Source organism: Lagopus leucura, unplaced genomic scaffold (genome assembly GCF_019238085.1).
Source record: "Lagopus leucura isolate 7727_CA_CO unplaced genomic scaffold, USGS_WTPT01 Super-Scaffold_100019, whole genome shotgun sequence".
NCBI classification, from domain to species: Eukaryota; Metazoa; Chordata; class Aves; order Galliformes; family Phasianidae; genus Lagopus; species Lagopus leucura.
This window is the reverse complement of record NW_024962273.1, coordinates 3,024,064-3,042,694: the sequence shown is the minus strand read 5'-3', so window position 1 is coordinate 3,042,694 and position 18,631 is coordinate 3,024,064. Positions and strand designations below refer to the sequence as shown.

General features: G+C 39.5%; 2 long non-coding RNA genes across 3 annotated transcripts in view; both read left to right on the top strand.

Annotated features, from left to right (window-relative positions):
* The window catches only part of LOC122183734, a 16,495-nt gene extending 14,914 nt beyond the window's left edge, over positions 1 to 1,581 (top strand). Inside the window, exons 2-3 of the long non-coding RNA XR_006180343.1 lie at positions 636 to 704; positions 1,451 to 1,581. This is a non-coding gene — a long non-coding RNA (uncharacterized LOC122183734). The remainder of the gene's footprint in view (positions 1 to 635; positions 705 to 1,450) is intronic.
* Positions 1,582 to 6,584: 5,003 nt separating this feature from the next.
* The window catches only part of LOC122183735, a 12,510-nt gene continuing 463 nt past the window's right edge, over positions 6,585 to 18,631 (top strand). The window contains exons 1-3 of one of the 2 annotated variants that reach the window (XR_006180345.1): positions 6,585 to 6,633; positions 7,291 to 7,359; positions 8,040 to 8,187. This is a non-coding gene — a long non-coding RNA (uncharacterized LOC122183735). Of the gene's footprint in view, positions 6,634 to 6,720; positions 6,773 to 7,290; positions 7,360 to 8,039; positions 8,188 to 18,631 lie in introns of those variants that run through there. The other variant, XR_006180344.1, reaches the window with a different exon arrangement.

Here is an 18,631-nt window from a genome sequence, read left to right as displayed (position 1 = left end):
CTTGAGTTGTTGCCTTGATCTAGTTTTCCGAAAGGAGGAAAACTTACTGGGATAAAACCCACCTTTGAGCCACAAGGGTCTTGATACACAATGGTTTCCAATGAAACATATGGTGTGGGAGTCTTGGCATCTGAAATGCCAAGAAAATCAGACTTAAAGAGAGAATTTTGTCAGTAGGCTTTTATATGTATATTTTTTAATATAGTTGTTTTCCTTAGAAGGTGTAAAAGATATCAGGCCCAACCACAGAGACAGTTCACTGACAAAATCCAGTTTTTAAAGTGAAACTATAGTTTGTTAAATTCAATGAATAAAAATCATCTGACATAGAGTGGCTCTGTATCTAAAAATGAGCCAGCCTCATTTAGTCTATTTAAAAATTGTGTATTCATACTGCTTGTATGCCAAGTTCAGCATGATGGAAATGAAAATGGTTGAGGTATAAACCCTTGGAAAACAGGGTTTATAATGGAAACAGTAATTGACTTCTAACTACCGCATCAAAAATACAATACTATAATACAAAGCCTAGCTCTTGGGATCTCAGCTCCACTTCTAACCTCAGGTTGGCAGAGCAACACCTCACCACAAAGCTAACTAATGTTTATAGCTTGTTTTTTTTTCTCTTGCAAAAGGAACATGGCAAGTGAAGAAAATTTATAGGAACAAAGCAAAGTTGGCCAACAGTTCAAATGTTCTCTCTTGTAAGTAACAACATTCTTCTTCCCTAGATGAATGTATTTTGGCTGATAATTTTTGTCATGAAACTTGAATCAGAACTGAGCCTTACTCTCAGCTTTAGAAATAGTTCGAGTGTTCCTCCAGAGTTCACACACTTGGTTATCCTAAAAGATGAAGATAAAAAATAGGAAATTCTTTACAGCTCCTGATTTTTCCCTTCCCTGTATGACCATGAATAGCAAAACAGAAAGGCAAGGGGAGATGGCTCTGGGAATGGAACAAAGTAGATTTATTGATCTCATTAATGATGCTTACCCAAGATTGTCATCTTTGCTTAGACCAAGCATAGGTGCCATTTTTGCTACTAATTATGGTTGTCAAGACATCATGACATCTTGGGTTAGGGTGAAAGTAGTGGTACTAATGCTCATTAGGGGCTGAAAACCGTGGAGGACCAGGAATTTCAACTGGGGAACAAGCTCTCAGCTATAGTTGAGTAAGATAGACCATTCTATAAATATGTGAAATAAAACTGAGTACTCTAGGATCAGCATGCATTTAAAAGAATAAGAAAGACAAATTTTTACTGAGATCATTGTGCCTTCAGTACTTCAACAACTCTTGCTACTTTATATATTTTTATTTCATTAAGTTCATATTTTCATTGGTAATGAAGAAAAACAGAGAATGCAGGAGCATTTTGTGTCCGTAAATGATTTTAGTTCAGTTACAGATTAAGAAAAAAATTAATTACTTTTATTTTCTTTAGGTATTGATGGAGGTATACAGCACAATCTCAGATTATGATGTATCTGCACCTTCGCTTCTGCCAGTATTATTTGCTGCACTCATCAGCTGCAGAGAGACTCTACTGGAGGAAAGATTGTGCCCAAGGACCTCCATCCAATGCCAGGTGGGAGGAATGTTGTTGAGAGAGTTGGTGGTTAACATCAGCATCTGTTGTAGGCCTTCAAATCCTTTTTAGATTCCTTTATATTTGTGAGCTGTTCAAATCCAGGCTCTTCCAGATCTAGCTCCTGCCACTATATCCTTACAAAAGAAGCGGGTATGCCAAAACAACATAAAGACATCATAATTTTTTATTCTTTCTTCCTATGGGTTCTGAATGTGTGAGAAACTCTTGCAGTACTTGACTGTACGGGCAATAACTGTGATGATGCATTCAATGATTGCAAACATATCAACTGCATGTCCAGTCCGGGCAGCTCAAAAGTCTGCTGGCAATCACTGTTAGTGCACACATGTGAATTCAAGACCTATTTTTAGTCAAATTTCACAGTAAAGTTCCTCTGGGCACTTCTGTGGTATTGAACGCATTTCATTGCAAACGATACTATTGATGTTAATGCAAAGAAGATCTGGGACTGAACACAAAGGTTTATTCTTAAACCTCTTTTTCCTGGAGAAAAGAAAAGTTACCTTTACTGGCATCCATACCTGTACTCAAATACAACTCCATTTGAAAATGATTGGGAAATTGCCAGTGCAAATACCAAATAAAGACTCCAAGAATTGGCCCTTTACGATGAGTGATTTATGATTTATACTTTGAACAGTACAAGCTATGCATTTCTATTCAGATTTTGAAAAACAAGCCAGGAAAAAGCAACAATAGCTTAGTAAAAAAATATATATACGGTCATGGAGTGCCAGTACAGTCTTTGGCAAAGGATCAAGTAATGATAAGGCTCGACTCTATAGGGACATTAACATTTTTAAAGCAATCTATGTGAAATAAATCTGAGAATATATGCTTAAATTATAAAAAATACTGCATGAATATGTATTTTGTAGCTAACAGCTCCCTGTTGTTTTGGGCACTTTTCCTGCTTTAGTACAGTTTTTGAGGAGGAAAAACCTGACTGGAGCACAAGGTACTTTTCAAGTCCTATTTTAGGTCGTTTGCAATCATAGATTTCCCTATTTTTCTTATCATTTTTCTGTGATTTGCTTTTTTAAGGCTACTATCTAGCTCAGCTTGGCACAGTTCAAGTGCACAACTGTAACCTTTTCCATGACCCAAAAGTCAGTGCCACTCCGTGGGCTGGCAGTTTGCAAATAAAACGTATCCTTAATGAAGTGTGGAAGCTCCTGTTCTTTTCCTTCCTCGGGAGACGTGCCTTAATCTCTGGCTTACAGCCTTGTCAAGTGCTGCAGTAAAGAACTGGCAAGCTCAGTGCTGCTTATGGATTGAAATCTCCACCAGGTTGTTCTTTTTAAATCTTTTTTTCCTCCCTTTTTTTTTTTTTTTTTTTTTTTTTAATTCAGAAATACAGCAGCAACCACAGTAACATTCCAGTCCTCAGTCTTTTGTAATTATTAGTTAGTGACTTTTATATATGTTTCCCTTACTTGAAGAACATGTTTTTCATGTAAGGGAAATATACATTGCTCAACTACAAAGTGTCAAGGATTTGGTTGCTTATGTAGGTCAATCATTAAGGGAAAGAAATAAGATTAAAACCAGAGGCTGTTCTGCGTATTTGAAGTTCCTCCTGAAGATATAAAATTGTGGTGTTTATGCTTATAACTTGTGACAGGTTGGCTAAGTCATAGGCGTTTTGTCTCTCCCACTATAGAAGCTGAGAACGTTTGGATTTATTTATTTATTTACTGTCTTTTTGCCAGAAGGTGACCTTAAGCTTATGAATCACATCTGAATTGCTTGCAAATGAGGAAGTACAGTGCTGGAAATTTTGACAGATTCTCGTGTTTGGTCTTTTTGTTATTGTTGTTAGACTAATATAAGGCTTGGGGTAGCTCCCCCAAACTCTGGCATGAACCAAAAAGCTCTGCGTGTTTCAGAATCTAAGTTTTTTTCTTATTACAGAGATATGCTATGCAACCTCAGCTTGCCTTTTCTATGAGCATTGCTTTTGTGCAGTTGAAAGAAATCACTGAGCAGAATTTACTTGTTTGCAATGGCATTTTTTTGCCCAGGCGGGCCTTGGGCAGGGTGCAAAGAGGGATGCACCATTACAGCATGGTCCACAACAACTTGTATTGCAACCTGATCTTTTTCAGAATTTGTGAATTTTTACAGTAATTTGTATTGCAACCCAAAATCTGTGAGTTTTAAGCTCAAGGGAGAAAAAAAAAAAAAAAAAAAAAAGAGGTGGGAAAGCAATTATACACTTCTTCATGCTAGGGGCAGGAATTTGTAGTGTTATTTTGATTGCTGTTAACCTGGTTCTGTCAATACTGATAAGTCCATGATTCCTAGGAAGAGGAAAATCCAATCCATTCACTGATGGGTACCGAAAGAAATTCTGCACTGAAATGTTATCAAGTGATGAATGTTGCAGGTAGCATTGCTTATTCCATGTCATTATGCTGTGGAATTGCTGGTAGGACAACGCTCATTTCAGAGACAAAGGCTTCTTGAGAGAAGATTTGCTGCATTCCTGGCAGGATGGATGGAGGGAAATGAAAAAGGGACATCTTGTTCTGCTACCTGTGCTTGGATCTATGCTTTAGCATGCTATCTGTGGGGAACTTGGTGCAGTTTATCCACTGAGTAGATGAGTATTTTTAGGTGGGATTGTTGCAGCTAGGTTCTTCCAGCAAGGAATTTACTTGTCCTTATCATGGTTTTATGTGCATTCTACAAGCACCTGTAGAATACAATCAATCTATTTATACAATAAATGTTCTCAAAAGCTCTGTGCCTACAAAGGTAGGATCTTCAGCTGGTGTAAACCAGGAAATGCTGACTGAGAATTCGGTCAAGTGCATTGCAAGTATTTATTTTGTAAGTGAAACCCATGATTTTCCCAGATCAGAATGGTTGTATGCTGCATTTTAAGTGGTGTTCTCCATAGCAAGAATGGTCTCGTCTGCTGTGGAAGGCCACAGAGACTCAGGTCTCAACCTTTCTTCCTCTTAAAATGTTACGGGAAGGAAGGTGTGTGAACTCAGTGCATCCATACACTGTTGCAGGTAGACAATTTACAACCAGCATGTCATCTCTGCATCTTCCCAGCTTCCTTAAAAACATATATGTAATACTTCTGAGCTGCCTACTGAAAGCAGCAGTTTGCAATATGTGAGGGTGATAGTAAGATTTAGGTTGGGGAAGCAGGATGTACAAATTGATGAAGTTGGGATGTGTCTTGTTGGTTCCTTTTTTTTTTTTTTTTTTTTTTTTTTGAGGAAGAAAAAGGGAAAAAACATTTTTTCTAAACACTGAATTTTATATCAAAATGTGCATTACTTGAATGATTTTAAAGGACAGCAAAAGACACGTGAGTTCTTGGGAATAAAAGGAAATATGTTGAAGAGCTCAAAGGTTCAGACAGGAAGAGTGGGAACTCGAGTAGGATGAGAAGTTCAATCTGATTTGTTCAAGTTTTGCAAGGAAGGGCTAACTAAATTCATGAAGTGAGAAGAAAGGACTTAAGGAGCTGCTCGTTTGTGGCTGTAATGCTTTGCTGCTGGATACTGAATGAATGAATTTGGCCTTTCAGATGCTACGTCTGGACCTTATGCCATGAAGGGTATCACTGAGCAGTTTTTCTCTCCTCTACCTGCACAGAGCCGAGCCTGATTAGTGGTGAAGGCCCGCAGCGACCAAGAAAGGTATTAATGTAAGGCCTCCAGTTGTAAATCAATATCTGAAATAAATGGTTCTAAGCGTTCATTATGGAAACTTCATTCTGAGAATAATTATAAGTCTAAAAGTGAAAGTGAGATTTAAGTCCTGGGTTGATCTGCAGAGATTTGGCAAGCAACATACATACTTAATCAGTCACACTGTAGCTTCCATGCTTGCAGCTTGTTTGTTCTGAGAAATACAGCATATTCATTCATCATGTTTATTCAAGTTAGGGCATCTGAGGAGTAATGACAACCTTATTTAGCAAAGTTCTCTGCAGTGCTTTAAAGAAAATACCTGTCAGTGTGAAAATTAGTAAATGTGATCATGGCTTGCTTGACAAGAGCTCAGCAGCTCAGTTTTCTGCTGTGTAAAACTCCGGAGCCTGACAGAGCAGGACATAACTCCTGTGATCACCTTGTTCACAGCAAGTAGCGTTTCTAACTTTGAATTCCTTCTTCATAAGGAAGGCTTTTTGGTAAATTTCTATTATGTTTGTCTAAAGAGCAGCATCCACTTACGATGCTGGAAATTTGGGCTGCATCAGAACAGCATTAGAAATCACTGTGCTATTTACTACTAAACTATTTGAGATGTTATTTTCTTTCTTAAGAAAAAAAGCAATGTTTTATTATCATCTCAGCTTTTGCAAAGAAATAGATTTGCTTGATGACTGTGAGCTACATACATCTATTTTCCTTATCAAAATGTCAGTGATGTCACCTATAGCATACAGCTACTGACTGAGTACTACATACACTGAGTGTGGCAATAGTTTTTTTCTCTGTTCGTGTATAGGTTCCATTTCTCCTGCACCACCTCCTTCTCAGAATTGGAAAAAAGAAAAGTAGAAGTAACGAGAACAGCCTTGCTCTTTTTCTCCCTTCCAAGTAGGTAGGAGAAAATTGCTTGATTAGATTATAGGGTCTGTATATGTGTGTAAAGACTTTATTGTGGGAAATCTATATTAGTGCCAAAGCGATTAATGCTAATTAATGTGCCCAAGTTTAATAACAAAAGAATTAATAGTGAACAGCCACTTACTATAAAGTGTTTCCTTGACATTTCTTACTAAAAATAAAAATTCAGAGCATGCTGCATAGATTTGAAGGAAGAAGAAAAAGAAAGATTAGGTAAAGAAAACATCTCACTGTAATTTAAACCATTATTTGTCTGACAGCTTTTTATCTCCTGTCTGGAAGAAATAAACATATTAAATTTTTTATTAAAATAGTTAGACTTTGTAAGAGTATTTTTCCCAGTTCAGTAATAAATATTTATTTCTGGCAGAAACAAAGAAGTTTGTCTGCGAGGCTTTTACTGAAGCTTAGCCAAAGGTACGAGTCTTTTAATGAAGAATACAGCTTTTACAGACTTGCTTTGTCTTCTTCAGTATAAATTTTGATGTATAAATAACGTTCCTACAGAGACCTGGTCATCCTCTGGTATTGATCACCTGCCTCCCTGTCCTCCAAGGTATTGGCGCCTTTGATTATTGTTTATGAAGGATGAAGAGCACTGTATCAATTAAAGGATAGCTCTGAAATGCGGAGTTAAACCACAGCCACAGTAAATTTCCAAATAAATAACAACAGCTTAAAGCAAGATTTTCAGGCATACGGGCTGGACATTGGACGTGGCCAGAGAAGGAGTTTAACGTGACCTAGAGAGCTCTTGCAAAATCCTCCTTCTGTTGCTTCTGCTCTGCCTATCCCCTGTTGTGCTCAATTGGCATGGCTTTAAATATCACCTCCTAGCCGTCAGCGCAGCGGGGCAGAGTGTCTGGACGAGATGGTAGGAGACTGGTGTTAGGCACTCAGATCAGAAAGGGGATTGCATCCATTTGGGAAAAAGCACTTGGCCAAAGTGTCCAGCACAGAGCGAAATTCCATCCTTTTGAAGGAAAAGTGCATGAAAGAAAAATAGTGTCAGATGTCCATGTACTATTAAGACGGAATAATTTATACTGAATTCTGCTCTTTATGTTTTGATAGATCTGGATGTGCTCCGCCTATGATCTGGACGTGGATAGGGTTTCTCTGTCTGTGCTTCTGGCAAATGTGGTCAGTATTTAACCCAGACTGTATTTTCGTGCTTACCATCTGCCTAATTCTGAATGTCAGATCCACAACTGGCCCGCCAGATATTTCTGTACAGCGACTTTGAACTCACTCAGTTCAGCAGTGACGAAAGGATGTACTGGTTGTATGAAAATGTCAGCCGATTCAATCTCCTCCCAAAAGCTAAAACCAAATCTTTCTGTGAAAATAAGAACATTCTGCTTAATTTTCGTCGTGTTATTTTCCACATTTTTTTGCTGCGTTTGTTAAAAAAATGGAACTATGTTAATGAAGGCTGAGTTTGTAAGAGTTTTCTGTCTGATTTTGATGGCCACACTACAATAAACCTTTAGTGATTAAGTGATTCCCAACAATAATCCATGTTTTCAGGTGTGGAACAACTCTAATATGTGTCTTACCTTTTACCTAATATTTAGCTGAAGTGGAACATCAGATCTCAATCCTGACTATGCCACCCTTTCAGCCTTTCTTAGGTAGTCATGCTATCTTGATGATTGTTTGAATATTTCTAGTGCACCTAATACTAAAATAATTGGGCTTGTTTTATATGAGTCACTGCACTGTAGAAATCTGGGCATAACCAAGAAATGTTGGGAAAATTGCTTACAGTTATTTCTTCTAAGAGAAATTACTTACTAGTAATTGTTATTTATACCTCACAGGTCTGATTCAGTCATAGCCTTAAACAAATGTCAGCACCTTTACTGGGAAATGTGGTGACCAGTGGATTAGACAAACGAGAGGGCTGGAAATGGGTCTGCTTCAAGTCTTACCATGTACCTTGTGGAGTGACATCTGGAGATGGTGGAGGTAAGAAAACTACTGCAGAATGGGCAGGAAAAGATACATCTTGGGTGTTTGTACTTTGGTTGTATTTGAGGGCAGAGTCAAACCTTGTAGTTATGGGGATTTGCCATGAATCTGGAGGTGTGTGGGCTCATGTTGTGGCAGAGGGCTGGTAGGTCAGTGTTTAATCAGGAGGCAGCTGCAGCCCTTCATGTATTATTTATCCCTGCTTTTGGGTACAGATGGACCCAGATCAAGCCATGCCTTCAGACTGCATGGGTGTTAGAACTGGGTCCAAGTGTTTCTTACAGTCCTTCCCTTCAAAATGGATAAGTTCAACAGCTGATGCTCATCCACATCATTCTTCTTCCCTTCATCCAACATACAAGGAAACACTTCAGGGAGTCCTTAGTAATTTGTGTCAAATTACATGGACTTTCTCTCAATAAGGGCCCACACAACACTGTTTCAGGATAGAATCAGGGCCCTAGAAGGGATTAAGCATTTCTGAGTTTAATTAAGTGCACTAACAACATATGAGCAAGCTAAATCTCATAAAACAACTTTATTATACAAATTGACACACAAAATAAAAGCCCATTGGGATTAAATAAAATAACCTGAAAAACATGCTGAAGTGCATGACCTTACCACCTTGGCTCATGTTAATATCTCTGCTTCAGATTTTTTTTTTCCTGATCAATGATTAAATACCAGTGGTGGTAGCATGCAATATTAACATAACAAGGTATGAGCAAGAGGGATTTGCTTTTGACTAGTTAAGAAATATGATAAAATTGTGAATTAGTAAACCTAAGATTAGCCTTTAATGCCTGATAATCACCTTTATCAAGGAAAATCTCTTTTCTTCAAAAAGCAAAGGAACTTTGTGGATGGGCTTGAGACAGGCTTGTGGGTGGTAGACAACATTTGGGAGAAGTCTGGTCTCTCTCTTGGAGTAGGGTAAATGTGTTCACTGACTGGACATGGCACTCAAAACTAGGCAGGCATGGCAAAATCTCTGATGCTTTAAGATTATTAATTTCTTGGCAGAAGACAAATCTGATCTTTGTTGGACTGTCCATTAATTCTCATGGAGGCACTTTTAAATTCTTGTGTTTGTATGTTAGTGGGCCTGTTACAGCTAAACATACAAGTGAAAATGTATTCTTACAGCATAGTCAAGTATTCCCATTTCAATGGTGATGTTGTCACACAGATATAAGAAAGCCAATGTGTGAGTCTTGTTATTACCTACTTTGCTATAGGCCATCTGGACTTCAACTAAGAAAGGGCTCCCTCATGCAAATATCTGGTGAAAATAGGGCTTTCCTTTAGTTCAAACTTTTAGTTTGAACTAATAAATGAGGCTAAGTGTGGAAGAGGAAAAATGGACAGAGGGGAGGAAAAAAACACTCAACTTTCTGTAGTCCCACAACCTTTTACTACCAGATAGAATTCTGTCTCTTTACTCCCACTCTAGTCCCATTGCCAATAGAGAATATTGCATAATTGTCGACCAGGAGTGTACACGTGATTTATTTGTGCAGTGTAACTGCAAAACAGGTGCAAAAAACTGTGTAAACAGATATGAGCATGAGCCCTGCAGTATGCAAGAAGATACAGTACAGATGAATGGTGATATAAGCCCTTGCTGCATTGCTGCTGTAATCTTCAAGGTTCAAAAGCAGTAGGCAGTTGACAAGATGTTGTGCCTGGGTGTAGAACTGGATAAAAAATTCTCCACACTCGATATCAGGCAGTCCTGTCAGTTTGGTTGCTCTCAATGTATTGCAATGTAGAAAATGACTAAAACAGTGCTTTGAGAATAAGGCATTGTGGAAATAAGGACAACAGCATAAGCATTTTTTCCCTCAGACATAGAATTACTGAAGCTTCATTTCCTTTGAATTTGGGTCCTCCATCTCCTGACTCTCTCCTGACTAGTTTTTCACCTTCTTGCACTACTTCCCATCCCCTCATGCATCCTACAAATGATGCCTCCATTTTCCCTGAGCTGCTGTTTGTATGAGAGGCTGGGTGCTGTGCAGAACCCCACATGTACCTATTGGCTGTGACCAAACCAAGATAAATGGTGCCATAGAGCCTCATGTTGTAGTCTTCCTGCAGCAGAGGCACTCCTTTTAATCTCCTACCTGTCTCCACCTGCCAATATTAGCAGAAGTTACAGGAATTTAATTATCTCCAGGGCTTCTATCTCTGTTGAACTGGATTGAAATGAGCCAATGGATTTGCAAATGGTTAAGGAAGGAAAGGTCTGGCAGAGAGAACCAACATGTAAGCATCATTTCTTCAGTACACTTGTTGAAAGAATTGAACTCAGCAAAGTGTGGTATTTTGAAAAGTGTAAAACCATATGAACTGTAATTATGTTTGTCTAGTTATGGGGAAAATAATAAATAATGAGATTAAGCAGAGAGGACAGTTTAGAGGTATTATCATAGCAGTCCTTTCCTTGCATGACATGCAGAAAGAGATTAGACGCTTCCACCACTGAGAATATGTTTTTCTCCAAATGAAATAGCAGACCCAATGTGAAACAACTGGCTTGTTTTTTCAAAATATTAAAGGGATCAGAGGCTCTGGGTTCTCATTCAGTGGGTGAGAGAAAAAGTCCTGGGTTTTCAGCTGGTGGCACCCAATACTAAATGTCTCTGTGGGGCTGGGACCATGCAAAGTTCCTCTTTGGGAAGTCCCAGGGAAATCAAAATGCCATAGAAGACAGGGAAGCAAACAGTTTCTCTTGTGGCAATTTCATGGCTAAGTGTGAGTGTTCTTGCACAAAGATACGGGCAAGAGGCCCTTTGGAAATCATTCAGCAGAGTTATAGAGCTGCCTGAAGCTGAGCCAGGCAAAAATACTAGGACCTGAACCAAAAGGAAATACTTTATAGCTTGAACGCCTTCTACCAATCAATTTTTCTCTTTAAAAAGGCTTTTTTTGCCTCTTGTAGCTAAGATGCAAAGATTTAAGTGTGATAATGATGTGGTGTAATTCTCGTGTTTGGCCTGGTGATAGCTAAGCAGTTTAGATATCCTGGTATTAGCTTTCAAGCAACATAGGCAGTGTATGTGTTTATTATACCAACAGTTATGTATGGACGGATATTCCCTTTGTACCTTTTTTGCTATTTATATAAAAGTAAATATGTATCTATAGGTGATGGCAGCAATACACGATATAAATTAGACGCCTGCTCCATCTCAGTTCATAGCTACCCAAGGACTGCAGGATTCAAAGACTGACAGTCACAGAATGATAGAAGGGTTGGATGGGAAGGGATCTTAAAGACCATCTAATTCCAACCCCTTCCCATGGACAGGGATAACTCTCACTAGGTCAGTTTGCCCAAATTTCCATCCAATGGAACCAGTTCCAGGGATGGAGCACCCACACCTGATGGATTGATTTCTCAGCATATTTATTCTAAAACGCTTTCACAGACATTATTAGAAGGCTCTCAGTTTTTTCAGTCCATACTGGGTGCCTCCAGCTCTTCTTCATGCGTGCTCATGGATAAGCAGATCTGGTGGGAGCTAATTCCCTACTTCCCACTCAGACCTACAGCTCCATGGCAGATTTTATTCCAGCCCACAGTTTGTAGCGAGGAGTCAGTCACACCAGCCCTCTCCACAGTTGTATCTGTATTATTTATCACCCTAAAGACTCTGTCCCTTTCTTCAACCCAGCTGTAATGACCGTGTATTTAAGGTCAGTTTCCTCACCCCTGCAAGCAGAGTAGGGTGAGGAGAGAGAGGAATTGATTCTCAGCACACTTCAGCTTCAGGTTTTTAGGGAGTTGAATACAACTAAGTGATTCTTAAGCATTTGCCTTTAAACATAATAGTATTAACTGCAGGAAGGTGTAACCACAGAAGCTGTAGTTCAAAATCGGTGCATGCCATACCACAGTATTAATACATAAAAACAGCTAGATGAGGAATGGGGCACTAAAAATTGTCACACAGGCTGCTTGTAAGCTCAGTGCTTACAAAATGGTCTGTATACCTCAACAACCTAATTTCCTTTTTAATAATTCCATTAGCAATTCCTAATAATTAGCTGATCTAATTTAGATTTTCATTGCCTAGTTTCAAAGTTCTGCTCTTACAAACGGCTGAGGAACCTTGCCCTTAAAAACTGGTGATGATATCCCCATGACCTGGGACCACTGTTGGAGAAAAGATTTCGTCTGAAAGGATTTCAGGAAGTTACAAAACTCTTTTACATGGCCTGTTGGATCTGTGTATGATTTCCAACATTACACAAAATAAATACCAGGAGACTGGTGTGGTTTATACAAGAGTTTATAGGGAAAAAATCCACCCACCAGCTCCCTTGCTGAGGATTACAACCAGGTCTCTGCTGCCAAGTTCTCTGTTTAGGTAAAGCATGAGAAAATCTGCCATTTTTTTAGAGTCACAAAAGGGGTGCTACAGGGGGGGCAGTGAGAAGCTGACAGCTCTCACTGCTTAAAAGGCAGCTGTTCCTTCTCAGGTACTATTATTAATAAACCCTAAGGTAATGTTTGCTCTGAAATATGTCTAATTGAAATAATTTACCCTAACCCTTAGAGAATTATGAAACTGTTTTCATCATGTTCACACACAGCAAAATAATTATGAGATGCCATATGGAAAAGACATCATGTGGTATATGTATTTCTGAATGTATACTTTTTGAAATGGTTCCCACAGATAAATCATATAGCTAATTTACAAAGAGGAGGTGGATAGTAGTTCTTAAGTATGCAGTTTAAGTTTAAAATGGTTTCAGGCTGGGTAAATTTACAGTGGTGATGACATGCAGTAATTGCACTGATCATAGGATGTATATCACAGAAGATGTCGATAGGGCCATTAAGTTGCACTGTACAAAATGGAGAAGGAAAATTCTGCTGGTGCTGTGATGTGGCATTGCTCAGAGCCTCAGTAGGTCCCACCTGGTCCTGAAGTTCACCCAGTAGAAGGGATGGAATGAATGCCCTGGTTGTAGAGATCTGTCTGAGCCTCTGTGGTCTTTGCTGTTTTTTTCTGAGCTCCTACTGTGACAGCAAGTTCTGTCTGAATCACCATCTCCTGCTTCTGAGGGATTGGGAACATCATCCCCAGGCAAGTCTGTGGGTGCCCCAACCATGGATACCCCTCCATGGGTGCTCCATCCATGGCGAATTTTGAAGTCTGGCTGGATCAGGTTCTGAGCACCCTGATTGAGCTGTTTCTACTGTTCATTGCAGGGAAATTGGACTAGATGGCCTTTAAAGGTCCCTTCCAACTCATCAAGCCACACATGAGTTACAGTGATGTTCCCCATCACTAGGGTATCTGTGAGACCTCCCTGGTTGGCATCCAGAAAGACTCTTAAGCAGAAGAAATGCTCTCTCAATATCAAACTCTTCTGAGCAAAGCCCATGAGTGAAATATTCCTGTTGTTCCTATGTTACTGTCTATCATCTTTTCAAAAGGTTTTATTAATCTCATCTCTAGTAACCAGCATTATCATGTAGATGCATGATATATAGATACATTTCTACAGAGCTGTATATTTCATTATATATGGTAGCAGGAGAATCCTGAGGGACACGTTTTGGTCCCTTTCCAGAAATAATTGTGGTCAATGATGAGACATGTGAACTATCAGGAAAAGAAACTCAAAAGTTCTGAAGGTGACTTTTGAATAAGGAACTCCTATTAACAGTTCTAGAAATCTGGCTGGAGATCAGGCTTCCTTGTCAGACTTCTGGTAGTTCTTGTTTCCAGATGGATGGAAGAAAAATAAGAGAATATCTTATTGCACCCGTTCTGTTTCATGTCTGATAGGCAACCAGCAAGTGAAGAAGACAGACAGAAATCTTGCTCTGTCCAGTCCATTTCCTTTTTTCTCTAAGAACATCTAAAAAAGATAAATAAAAATGAAAATGGAAAGGTTTATCTTTGAGCAGTTTGACTCATCCTGCCTTTTCTCTGAACTACCTCACCAGTCACTTCTGCAATTATTTCAGTGCTGATTGATGAAATATTTGGGAGATCTTGTATAATTCTCTGCATGCCCTCTATTTTGAGAGAGCAATGGAGACGTGCTGCAACCGCAGTGTTTATCCCCCGGTAATGACAGCATTATCCTGCATTACCACTCTAGGAGGATGTTTGTCAACAGCCAGCTACTGATGAGCACAAGAAAAATATTTACCCAACTTCTGTACTGTGGCTTTACCGCAGCGGTGCTGCTTCAAGAGGACTGTGCTGTGTTTTTCAAAGGCTTGATACAGAAATCAGAACAGTCTTGGCATTTCTGTAGCACCAGTCCTGAAATGACTGCTTTTTAGACAGACTAATTGCAGGATTTTTTAATTTTTATTATTATTATTTTTTTTAAGGGAAAAGAGAGAAAGGAAAAAAAAAAGAAAGAAAGAAAGAAAGAAAGAAAGAAAAGAAAAGTGATATTCCCTGAAAATAGCCAAAGTAAGGAGTTTTCTAATGCTCTCTCAGTGTGCAGAACGCTGTGGATAGCTGTATTTGATGGCTTCCTAATCTTCCCAAGAGTACCCACGTATGCTAATATTTACTCACTCTGCACACAGACAGCATCCAAACGCTGCTGATGCACTCGTGTGTGTATTTAAGCAGAGCTTTTGGCCACGGATGGCTCCTGGAGCCACCTGTATGGAAGAGATCCCCTCTGCCACTGCTGTTTTTGGGGAGGTGTGATGCTCTCTCTCCATTTCTAATGTTATGCAGATGGAAAGGCATGCTCCTCTTTTGGCAACTTTGTCATTTGTTTTTATGCTTACTGAAGGTGTATTGCGTTTTGTGCTCTTATAGTGCCCTAAACCAAAAGTAATGCTTTTTTTTTCCCCACAAGCTACAGTCGATTATTATTTCACTACAGTATCCGAGAGCATGAAATAGAGATTTATGATACCACTGTGTTTTCCACTTCACTTCATGTAGTGCCAGGAAGGTACAGCATCTCTGCCTGCACAATATCCCTTTCTTTTCCCCTTTTCTCTCTTTGAGCAGCGTGCTGTGTGATTAGAGGATAGTGAGAAGGTCACTGACCAAACTTTATCTTCCACCCAGTTTCCCACAGCATGTATTCCTCCTAGGAAACATTTTCTCAGCTCAGGTTATTTCCAGAAATGTTCTCAAACCATCAGAACAGTCCTCGCAGTAAAACATTTCATTCCCACTTTCTATCCTTTATCTAGCGGCGCAGTGCTGACAGCATTTATGTTTCTTCTATTGACTGGGCCAAGAACAACAGGATTAATGAGGTTGTCTCTTCATGAGTGCATTATATTTTTTCCTCTGACCTTTCAAACATGGGAATCTTCTGTTTGCAATATTTCTTAAGGAAGGAAAATCCCACCTCACCGAGGCCCGGCTGGGTGGGAGCCCAGGTTCTGTGTGCCTGGAGCAACGCTCTGTGCACTCCATCCTCTTGTGCTCAGACCATCATACTGCTCAGGAGGTGGGTGGACACAGATCTCTTCTTGTTGTTTTGTTTTGTTTTGCTTTGCATGTGTTCTGGGCAAGCAGGGGAAGGAGGTGTCTCTGGGAGTGCAGCCTTCCCCAGAATGCTCTCGCGCTTTATCATTCCTCTTCCTGATTATTTTTGACACGGAGTAACTGGAACACAATCAAGATAGGATCATTGCTAAGTGCAGCAGGACAGGGGACGTGAAGAATTTTCCCAAGGATGAGAGCACAAGTATCTTTAAACACAACAAATAACTTTGCACATCTGACATCTTTCAGTTAACCTCCTCAAAATATGTCAGTTAGATAAGCTTAACATAATTACATTTTTTGCATAAGTTCATTAAGGGTGACTGATTCCCATTTTTCATCTGGGGATGCAGAGGGGACATAGAGTCAGAAAAATTCCCACTTGCCCCAAAACTGTATGACATAGGCATGCCTCTAAGATATTATTTTTAATCTTGGTGGGGAAAGAAGCACGAAGAACGAATGCATTCACACACTGCATCCTGTGGGGCAATAAAGCCTTTTAAGGAAGTGCAGATACTTTGGTGTCAAAAAAAACACTCGACCTGCTCCATAGTAAATGGCAGAGATATATGCCTGAAATTTTGGGGAGGATGATGGGATGGGGATAAGTAGAAGTGACTGACATAGAGTGTATGGGTATAAACATACAAACTCTGAATATCATTTCATATAAATAAAAAGAAATGGAAACATGAAGGATATGTTGCTGAACACAGTTTCCATAGGTACGTGGCTTTGCTGCACACAAGAAATTATTTTGCCTTGCAGGAAAACCAGATTTACCTGCTGCTTTTAGGTGAAAGCACAGTGCGCAGGGGCTTTTTGCTGGCTGTGCCTGGTGCCAAGCATGGGATTCTGAGCTGGGCTCTGGGCCGTGTTCCAGCAAGGTCAGAACTCATTGTCCAGCTCAGGGTTAAGCAAGCTGGAGAACACTGTATGTGAACTGAAGTCATTCTGGGGCTCTGAGATCTAAATGGGATGAGTGGACATGGCCAAATTCATCCATGTCAGGCCTAGAAGGGAACAGAAACAAAGATTCCTGGCTTCTTGCTGTAGCAATTTAAATAATCCTATGTATTGGCTCTGGAAACAGGACAGGCTGCTTTTATGGCATTTTAAGTTTAAAAAGTCATCAGAGAAGCTCTTCAGAGTAATATTTCGTGAGATTTTGAAATATTTCATGCTGAAAATAATGATTCTTATACAGGAAAGAAGGTAAGCCCCCTGTGAAATGTCCTCAGGCACTGGCAGCCACTGCAAGTACCAGGAGAGCGCTGCCTTGAGGTGCTTGCAATTTCCAAGCATTAAGCATGAGCATATTCCATGCCTTAAATTTGTGTTTCCTGGCTTTCAGAGCTTGGGGTTTGTTGCTTGAACTCTGCTTTCCTCCTTTTAGGATTTCTGTTGTAGCTGAACTTGGATAACCAGAGAGAGTACTTAATATGCCCACATTTGCATTTGTCAGCATTTAGGACTATTAACTGTACACAATTCTGATGAAGAAGTTCCTACATTCTACACTTCTCTTCTAATAACTTACACAGAAGCTTAATTCTGCTGACTTATACCGTTGTTTAACTAGAACAACTCGGTTAAGCTAATGAAACTGCAGTTTGCTTTATGTTCCTTTAAGCAATTGAGCTCCCTGCCATTCACTAGGAAGATACTCTCATAAATCCCCAACTGAAAATAATTTGGGGGCTGTGACCCTCAAGACTTAAAGATTTTCAAATCCTGACTCTTGAGGATTAAAAAAAAACAACTGTATCTATCTGTGAATGGTGAATGCATGTTTGTGTAGTTTCCCTTATTTGCATTTCTTGATAATTAATTAAAAAACATGAGTTTAATTAAACTCGGAGTTAGGGGATTCATTAAAATAAAAACAAAAAGCATTTCAGTTAAAAAATGTAAAATAATTTTTTTCGGTGGAGTCAGCTGATGCAGCTTAAGGATTTGCAGAGAAATAGTGGCGGTGCAAAAAACTTTGGGGATTGTGGTAGCGTGGTTTGGGTAGACACATTTCTTTCAGTGGGCAGCCCATGTGGGGCTGGCTCTTGCACTGAAATAAGCACGTTTGTCCTCAGGTTCTTTCTGGTCTGAGTCCACCGTTGTGAAAATATGACATCTATTCAGGTCCCGGTAAGAGGGTTACAGAGTAAATGAGGATTTTTAAAACAAGAGAAGTTTAAAAATAGTTTTAAAACAAGAGTGAAAAGAGAATGGGTCAATGGGTTTAACAGTTGGATGAGATGATCCTGGTGGTCTTTTCCAACCTTTATGATTCTATGGAAAAAAAAATTGAAAAAGATAAGCCTTAAGGAAAGAGACCTTATTCAAACTGTGTAACTAAATTTTGTGTGTAATCACGTAATTTAATGTAATCACAGAACGACAGAGGTTGGAAGGGACCTTAGGAGACCTTTGAGACCAACATCCCTACAATAGGTTGCACAGTAAGGCATCCAGCCAAGTCTTGAATATCTCCATAGGAGACTCCACAGTCTCTCTGGGCAGCCTGTTCCAGTGCTCCATCTCCTTTACTGTAAATAAGTTCTGCCACATGTTGGTGTGGAACTTCCTATGTTCAAATATTGGAATCATAGAAACATAGCATTTCTCAGGTTGGAACAGACTTTCAAGATCATCAAGTCCAACCACAGAGACCATTAGTGCTTGTCCTATCACTACGCACCACCAAGAAGAGCTGAGCCTGACCTCATCCATTTGCCTCCTACCTTCCTTTAGCTATTTATGGGTTAACAGTAGGAATGGATGATTTCAGTGGTCTTTTCCAACCTTTGTGATTCTATTAAAAAAAAAAAGAGAGAAGCCTTAAGGAAATAGATCTCACACAAAACCTGTAACTAAATTATACTTATCCGTTTTTGTATGGGAACTGCTGAGTCACGGCCTGAACCTCTGATTGATCACCT